This window comes from Bidens hawaiensis, unplaced genomic scaffold, assembly GCF_021521415.1.
Source record: "Bidens hawaiensis isolate Kalapana, Puna unplaced genomic scaffold, B.hawaiensis_p1.1 tig00001904_1, whole genome shotgun sequence".
Taxonomy (NCBI): Eukaryota; Viridiplantae; Streptophyta; class Magnoliopsida; order Asterales; family Asteraceae; genus Bidens; species Bidens hawaiensis.
Window position 1 is genome coordinate 851,652 of NW_027491104.1, and position 9,604 is coordinate 861,255.

Sequence of the window (9,604 nt, forward strand, 5' to 3'; positions counted from 1 at the left end):
TGAGGTCGATGATAACAATAACATTATATTTACGAGATCAATTAATAATTACATTTTTATTAAAGTAATTGATTAGGTGTTTTATGCAACTTTTGACCCATTTTCTTCTTTTGTTAACTTTTTGTCTTTTTTATTAATAATAAATGTGTAAACATGATTACAAACTAATAATTTTAAATAATTAATTTTTTTTGTGAATTGATTTTTTATATTTTATTGTTTTATGCAAATTATAAATACAGTTTAGGAGACTTTCAATCTGTTTGGTCTTCATTTTTTCTTTTATAAGTTTCTTTTAAATGAATAACTAGTGTGTAAAATATGATTACAAGTTTTATTGTTTCAGTAATAATCTCTTTTTTTAGTAAAATGAATGAGTTTCTTTTCATATAATATTTTATTCGTTTATATGTGTTTTAGGTTGGACAAAAGAGGGGAAGAATGCCTAGTAGCTTGGAAGACACTCAGCCTAGGAAGAAAATTAGGCTCGGGACTCCAGCCAATCAGTGGATATGTGTTTTTACGTCAAGAACACCGATGAAACAAAGGTATGAGTTTGATTGGTTTGACAATTTTATATATTCTTAGATCTATTCATTAATTGTTAAAATTTTCGATGATATATCTGTTGTATTTTTTTATGAAATACTTTTACTTTCAATTAAAATGTTTGTAAGCTATATCCCTAGATTTTCTTAATGTAGTTAAATTACTAATTATTAGGCCTGTAAATGAACCGAACATTCAGCGAACATTTCATGGACGTTTGGCAGGAAGTTTGCTTATCTATTAAGCGAACGAACATGAACAAAATAAATTGTTCATTTAGTCAAACAAACGAACATGAACACATGACGTACGTTCATTTGTCTTCGTGGAACATTCGTTGATATAGTTAACAAACGAACATAAACAAGCACGAACATGTTCATTTATTTTACAAACAAGAAAACCCCGGTCGTTTAATTGTTCTTGCTCGGTCGTTTGTTCGAAGTTAAATGAACAGACACCAACATGCTATGTTTGTGTTTGTTCGGTTCGTTTGCAAGCCTAACTAATTTTCAATCTGCTCATGGCTTTAAAGATATATATTTGGTAATATACAAATTTAAATTAGAGAACTTTTTACATAATTGTTATTTTTATTCATCCAAGAACTCAAGAATAGTTGTATATATATATTTATATATATATATATATAAATAGATAGATAAATATATAAATCATTCTTATCGTCGTCTATATATATTTGAATTATAGGTATTAATACAATGTAAAGGATTCAAGATTACATCAGCATGTGGAACAAGGGAAGAACGATGGGATCTACATTAGTTCTGTAGCATCGGCTCAAAATCTTTGGGCTTTAATTATGGATGCGGGGACGGGGTTCACTGCACAAGTTCATGATATATCCCCTGTTTTTTTTACGCAAGGTAATAATAGTAGTAGCAGTAGTAATAATAATAATAATAATAATAATAATAATAATAATAGACTAATAGTAATAGTAATAGTAATAATTTATGGTTTTGACAAAGTGGATCAACAATTGTTAAATTAGATCATGCAAGTTTTCCAAGTTGTTTAATGCATTAAGGGTAAAATTGTCATTATGCTAACTAAAATGTGTGTCAAATTTTATGCATTTTAAATTGTGTTATGCATTGGAATTTCCATGTTCAAAAATAATTATCCAGTTAAAAAAATACGGGTGGTTATTCTTTACTAAATTTTCTATTTTATTTTAATTGTCTAGTTAAATTTTGCAAGTTTTCCAAGTCGGTTGTTATTATAAATGCATATAGGGGAAAGTTTTCTTTGTTCTATCTTAAATTGTGTTATGTTTTTGGAATTACTATCCATGTTTTAATTTTGATTCGTTCCAAAATAATTGTCCAAAATAATACCCAAATGACCGTTTTGCCCCTCTATTTAAGGAATGGATCATGGAACACTGGGAGAAGAATTACTACATCACATCACTCGCGGGTGCAATGAATGGTAGCACGTTGGTTGTAATGTCAAAGGGTAAGTTCTGAATTAAAGTTTAGTCAAGTTTCAAGATTTTGAATTTCCCGATATACCCTTGTACGGTTTTTTGATTTTACCTGTCATTAGGGACACCGTATACACAACAATCATACAAAGTAAGTGATGTGTTTCTGTTCAAGTGGATCAACAAGAAATGGAAGGAGGGCTTTTTGGTCACTGCAATGACCACTGCGGGAAATAAATGGGGCATTGTGATGTCTCGTGATGCAAGCTATACTAATTAGGTTTAGTTTTTTTACTTATACATTTTTTTTTATTTTAAAGTTTTATCCATCTTACCCTTCCCGAACTCTATTTTAAAGGTTTACCCATGGTTTCGGTTTTACCTTTTGGGCTTGAAAGCTTTGGGCCCAAAATAATGAAGTTGGGCTTAAAATTTTAGGCCTAATGTCTTTTTGTTAATAAAGGTTTAATTTATTATTACACATCAGGATTCCTGAATTTAAATCATTTAATTAATTTCTTATAAATACTTGGTTGGTTTTACCTGTTAAGTCATTGGGGTGAGTTCAGTGGATATTAGACAGAGATTTGTGTTATATATGTAATTGATTGTTTCTAATATTAGATGTAATATATGTCCTATATATATAGGGCCTCCTATTGTATACAGATTATTCAGTTAATACAATTAACAATTACCAATTATATGGTATCACAGCCACCGATCATTCAACTCTAACAGCCGCCTCTCTTTTTTTTTTCTGTTCTTCCAAACCTCTTAACAATGGCCATCATCTCCTTCACCACAGTGGAGAAAACCAACCACAACTCTCACAAGTTCGGGTTTACCCTAAGTCCCACCAATTATGGATATTGGAAAACCATGATCAAACCTTTTCTCATCACCAACGGCCTGTATGTTTACATTGATGGTTCTCTTCCATGTCCATCCCAAACCATCACTGCTAATTCTTCCTCGTCTGGCAAAGATCCAGAGCCTCCTACACAACAACCGAACCCTGACTACCCAACATGGGTTTCCAATGATGCCCACGTCCGCATGCTCTTGCTGTCAACGATCTCTGAAGCCTCCTTTAAGCATGTACAAGGTGATACTTCTCGTGACCTATGGCTTTCTTTGGAACGTGCTTACGCACCGCATACATCTTCTCGAGAGTACACACTGAAAACCCAACTCCTCAAGATGGAGATGCAACCTGATGAATCATCAGCTGTTTATATCACACGAGCCCAAGAATATAATGATGCATTAGCAAACATTGGTGAAGCTATGCAAGAAAAAGATGTCGTTATGCTGATTATTCCAGGCCTTCGGGCAGAATACAACAACTTGAAGCCCACCCTTGTTGGCCGACACCCTCCTGTTACCTTATTGGAATTACCTGGGCTACTCGCTGATCATGAATACATGACAAAGAAGGTTGATCCCACTCTTCCTGTTGTTACCCAAGCTTTCATGGCTACAACCAACCGTGACTCAGCTTCGCAGAACAACCTTCAACTCCCTCCTGAAACAGTACAATCACTTCAACAACTGATGACACAGTTAGGTTTCAATGTGAAACCTGCACAACAGCAAAATCAGGCCTATAACAGTGCTCGTGGACAGTCCAACCGTGACCGTGGTTCATATAACAACAACCGACGTGGACGAGGCAACTATAACAACAACCGGAACACGGGAGGAAACTATAACAACAACCGGAACACGGGCTTCTCATCAGGTAACAATTCCAGATTTGCTTGGGCGTCTAATCAGAATACCGTCTATGGTTCTTGCAACATGTGTGGCATTGCGCACGTTCCATCTATGTGCCCAAATCGTGATCCAGCAACAATTCGTCCACCACGAAACGCTCCACAAGCGAACTTTGCTGATCATCGCTCACAAGCATCATCATCATGGTTGTGGTGCAAACAGTCATGCAGCACCTAATCTCACTGGCTTTGACAATTTTGAGCCTTACTTTGGTAAGGATTCCCTTCTTGTTGGTAATGGCAACAGTTTACCTATTCTTCATATTGCCTCCACCGCCTTTAATTCACCAAATAAAACCCTTTCTATTAATAACATCCTACCACAAATCGTATTTACATCGCTCGACATGTACGATTTAATGAAACACATTTTCCTTTCCTTCGAGCATCTTCTTCTACACCTACCCCACCCTCTCCAGATCCTTACTTTTCATCCTGTCATTTTCCTACAACACATGAACAACCATCATCTTCTACAAACGACCAACATCATCACTCATCAACTCCCACCCAAACTGAACCAACTACCAACTCAGCTCAACCATCATCACCCTCAGCCCGAACCAATGTTGTCCAAACACCCACTACCTCGCCCCAACCAGACAACTCCCCACCAACAGCCCCACCTGTTGCCACCTATCAGCACAGCTCTACTATGGCTACTCAACCCACAGTTCCAGCCTACCAGACTTACCAAAATTCTGCTCAAACAGCCCCATCTACTACCACATCCTTTCCATCATCAACTCAACCTTCTGTCCAAACAGAATACACTTCAATCCCCACCACAACCGACACCCAACAATGTACACGCCCTCCAAATCTAAGACAAAATCCTAAGCAACGGACTTCCTACAATGCTTCTGCTTTTCACACTTCCACTCACTCTTCCTCAACTGAACCATCCACCTTTGCCATTGCTAACAAAAGTCCTCAATGGCGTGCTGCCATGACAGAGGAATTCAAAGCCTTACTGAGAAACGGTACATGGACTTTAGTACAACCAGTTCCTAATGCTAATGTTGTTGATTGTAAGTGGGTATACAGGCTGAAACATGATGAAAATGGGAATATAAAACGTTACAAAGCCCGTTTAGTGGCGAAAGGTTTTAACCAACAGCCGGGAATTGATTATCATGAGACATTTAGTCCGGTGGTAAAATCCACCACGGTTCGTGTGGTTCTGTCGCTTGCCGTTACAAGGAAATGGTCTCTTCGCCAATTAGATGTTCAAAACGCTTTTCTTCACGGTGATCTCAAGGAAACCGTATACTTACGACAACCACAAGGCTTTATCGATCCTCAAAAGCCAAATCATGTGTGTCTGCTTCATAAGTCCTTGTACGGCCTCAAACAAGCTCCTAGGGCCTGGTTCAATCATCTTTCGGGAGTCTTGTTACAACTTGGGTTTCACGGGTCTAGAACAGATCCTTCACTGTTTATTTATTCCCATAATGGTCACTTATTATATATGCTTGTTTATGTGGATGACATAATTCTCACCGGCAACAATTCCCGACTCATTGACCACATCATTCAACGGTTGAGCACTACTTTTGCGATCCAAGACATGGGTCGGTTGTCATACTTTTTGGGCATTGAGGTAATCTTCAAAGGCAATGACTTGCTTCTCTCACAGAAAAAATATATTGCTGACATCATTCAAAAAGCAGGTCTTTCTCAGTCAAAACCTGTTGACTCGCCTATGGTCCCTAACTCTAATTTAGCTCTCGGAGATAGCCCTCAGTTTGACAATCCAGTGAAATTTAGACAAACAGTTGGGGCTTTACAATACCTAACTCTTACCAGACCTGACATAACCTTTGAGGTCAACAAAGTTTGTCAATTTATGCACTCCCCTACAGAAAATCATTGGTCTGGGGTCAAAAGAATTCTTCGGTATCTTCAAGGAACATCTAATCTTGGTTTGTTGATTCAACAAAAGTCAGCTCCTGTTGTTCATGCTTACACTGATGCTCACAAATGGTCTCTCACAGCCTTTTCTGATGCAGATTGGGCTGGCTCTCTCGATGACCGTCGATCCACAGGGGGATATGCCATCTACCTTGGGTCCAATCTTATTTCATGGCGTGCTCGTAAACAACAAACTGTCTCTCGGTCATCTACAGAATCCGAATACAAAGCCCTAGCAGACACTGTTGCTGAGTTAACATGGCTTGAAGCACTTCTAAAGGAGCTTCACGTTTCTATGACATTGCCACCTATCTTGTGGTGTGATAATCTCGGCGCCACTTATCTATCAGCCAATCCCGTTTTCATGCGCGCACAAAACACGTGGAGATTGACTTTCATTTTGTTAGAGAAAGGGTCGCTCAAAAAAAGCTCTCAATACAGTTTATCAAGACAGATGATCAAATCGCAGACGTGTTTACAAAACCCCTATCCTTACAACGATTTCTACTTCTCATATCCAAGCTAAAAGTTGCTCCCCCGTCATTAGCTTGAGGGGGAATATTAGACAGAGATTTGTGTTATATATGTAATTGATTGTTTCTAATATTAGATGTAATATATGTCCTATATATATATAGGGCCTCCTATTGTATACAGATTATTCAGTTAATACAATTAACAATTACCAATTATAGTGGGGACCATGCCTTTTACATGTAAAAAAACAATATAAAACTCGATTTCGCATGCAAAAAATTAGTTTTAGCATAAACTTTTTTGAAGTTTTTGCTTATAGTTAAATGTAGAAGACATTCTAATAAAAAATTTAAATTTTGTAAAAAATATGATTATTTATCTTTTTTTAACTGATTTTTTTAAATTATTTTTAATGAAAACGGCTTCTACATGTGTTTATATGTAAACGCTTAAAAAAGATTATGCAAAAATGTCTTTTCTACATGTAAAAATGAATTTTTTATTTGTTTTTTACATGTAAAAGACATGGTTCCCGAGTTCCCCACTTTTTTATGGTTCCCTTTTGAACCTGCACCTTAAGTCATTAAATAGTTAAATTTTTTTGAAACTAAAAAAAAAACTAATTTAGTTATTGTGTGTTTCTACAATAATCAGTTAATAAGGTGAAAAGTTTTTAAAAAGATTTGAATTGTGCAGGTGGTGGAACTTGATTTTCTGTACCTTAGCGAAGGGATTCATAGAAGATGGGAAAATGGATACCGGATTACATCAGCAGCCGCCAACGAGGATCAAGCGGCTTTTATTCTTAGTGCATCAAAAAGGAGAGTGCAAGATGTTGCTCAAGAAACGCTTAGGACCACCTCTTTTCCGTGTACTCATATTAAGGTATTATTATTTTCAGATTCTCGTTTCTTAAAATGGTATCTTGCTCATATTGTCAAGATACAGGGAGTTATAAGATAGTCCATGCGTTGTATATCGAGATCTAGTAAGGATGACATTCCATCAAAATGGTAAAAAATTTTGCATGTGTTAAAATGGTTCCCTAAACGCTTCTTGCGCATAATTATTAAAATATTCTTTTTTAATATGATTACGAAAACTATATTAATATATTGAGGTGTCAAAATGGGCTTAAATGATGAAATTTTTGGTGTGGGTTGAGTCTGGCCCCAAAACACTTTTTGTGCACAATTTTGATGTTTTTACACATAAATAATGTTTAAAAATATTACAATGATAATCTCCTAAACACTTTTTATCACAATTTTAATGCTTTTCTTTAAATACCTAGTTTAGATATAATTACAAAACTATATTTTCACAATACTAATTTAATATTTGAGGTGCAATATGAACCTACATCAAATCTTAATTGATTGATTTATTTTACATTTATATGATTCTTTGTTTATATGTTTATATCAGGAAAAATGGTCAAAGAATTTGTACATAGCATCCATGTGTTATGGAAGAACTATATCTTGAAACTTACAACTTTTTATCGGTACGTATACTTTGCTTTATATTTGCATTATGAAATTGATTGTGCCTTTATGGGGGCTGTTTGGTAGCCTCTAAATACATCTGCATCGATCAGTGTTAAGAGTGTGTTTGGTTACATCTCTTAATGGTTAAGTTTCAGTGACAGACATGCTGAATGATTTAGAGGCTACGGGGCTATTTGGTAGCTTCTTAATGGTCATTGAAGGCTACCTCTCTATCGTTTGTAGCCTCTTAATAGTTAAGAGGTACCTTAGGTCTGAATGGTTAAAGAGGTAAACCATCTTAACCATTATCGGTCAGAGGTAGAGTGTGTTCGGTTACAACTCTTAGTGGTTAAGTTTCAGAGAGAGACATGCTGAATGATTTATAATCAGTCAGACCTCTTATTCTCTTATTGATTCAGCACTGCTTTCTAATTCTATGTGGTATAAATTATTGAACATGTTGGTATATATTTTCTTTATTCTTAAATTTTCATTCTTTTGTCCGCGGGAATGTTTTTGCAGGGTGGCCGGTGACGACTGCATATAGAATTAACGTTACACCCTTTCAAGACGAGTATTCAAAATCTGCTCAAAATGATGTTGTTTCACCATTTTCTTGAAAAAACGGATGGTTATAAATGTTGACGACAAAATCAACATTTCCAATCCGTTTTTCACCAAAAAAAAAGAAAAAAGAGGCGCGTAAGTTATTAAAAAAAATATATTCTTGTGGTAAGGAAAGAGTTTTATTTTATAGCACCCCTATCTTTTGGGTTTGGTGGTGTTTTGTAATGGTGTATAAGTGTTGTGCTTTTATGTCTAAACTTTGGTAAAATGTGGGATGTGTAATGGCTTAAACCATTAAGGTTTTGGGAAGTTGTGTGTGAACTTTGGATTTTATAAAATTTAAAAAAAGAAAAAGGATTTAGAAAAGGTGATTATGTTGTGTTGTTTTTGTTGAGTTGATCCCTTTTTTGGGTGGATTTTAACTGTGATTTTGGTTTACGACGTGTTTATTTTAGTGTGGTTACCGTCCTGCTTATCATTCGTTGTGGTTGCGTTGTTATACATCTAGTAATGTTGCATAGGAGGGTTGTGCATTTTATTTAATAATGTTAAAAATATATATTTAACGGTAGTGAGTGATAAGTGATGGGTATAACATAGGTTGAGTGGTAGAGGTGAGTGGCTGGGTAGATAAAGTGGCGAATAAGTGAGTTGGTATCAGCGCTGCCATCTGGTTGTACAATTCTCGTTTGGTATTGGCGCGATTAAGGGATAATATGGTCTGGACGTCGCAAATAAAAAGAATCCTGGCTGGCTCGCCCGCCACCTAGCCATCAAATCATAATGTACATGCTGAATACAACCGCCCAGACATGCGTGCATGGGAGACCATTATTATATGACTCACCAATAATCTACCCACGAAATTGACGCCCCGCTTGATAAACTCTTGTCCATAAAATAAATAGCTTAGAATGACCTTCACCGTAATCGTCTTCCAATTAAACACCATATTTGTTCTATGGCTTCCTAAGGCACCAAACATAAACGAGACTGATGGCATGTAATTCTTTGGCTTTGAGAATTTAGTAAATTTGTGAGGATTCAATAGACTCGTATACAAAAGGGCAAAAATGTAGGGAATTTCACACCACCACAATGTATGCCATACGGATTGAGCCAACTCACACGACACAAAAACATGTTCAACTGTTTCCTCCACTTCTCCACAAGCTGGACAAAGTAAAGATTCTACTCCGATGTTCCTTTTAGCCAGCAATATCAAGACGGGTATAATTTCCCAATCTGATCATCACTAGAATTTTCTCGAGGTCCAATTATCCAAACTAATTATGACTATAAATTAAATGAGAACTTTGGTGCCGCAAGACTCCCATTGGCCCATTTGATGACACCTTATTGTTTCGCCATTTCTTTTT

General features: G+C 36.1%; 2 long non-coding RNA genes across 2 annotated transcripts; both read left to right on the forward strand.

Moving 5' to 3' along the window:
* Nucleotides 1-378: 378 nt before the first annotated feature.
* Nucleotides 379-2,270, forward strand: LOC143598788 (uncharacterized). The gene is made up of 4 exons (XR_013147176.1): nt 379-548; nt 1,261-1,436; nt 1,941-2,031; nt 2,122-2,270. It is a non-coding gene; the product is annotated as an uncharacterized LOC143598788 (long non-coding RNA).
* Nucleotides 2,271-6,868: 4,598 nt separating this feature from the next.
* On the forward strand, nt 6,869-8,277 carry LOC143598781 (uncharacterized). Its single transcript, XR_013147173.1, has 3 exons — nt 6,869-7,053; nt 7,597-7,675; nt 8,181-8,277. It is a non-coding gene; the product is annotated as an uncharacterized LOC143598781 (long non-coding RNA).
* Nucleotides 8,278-9,604: the final 1,327 nt, after the last annotated feature.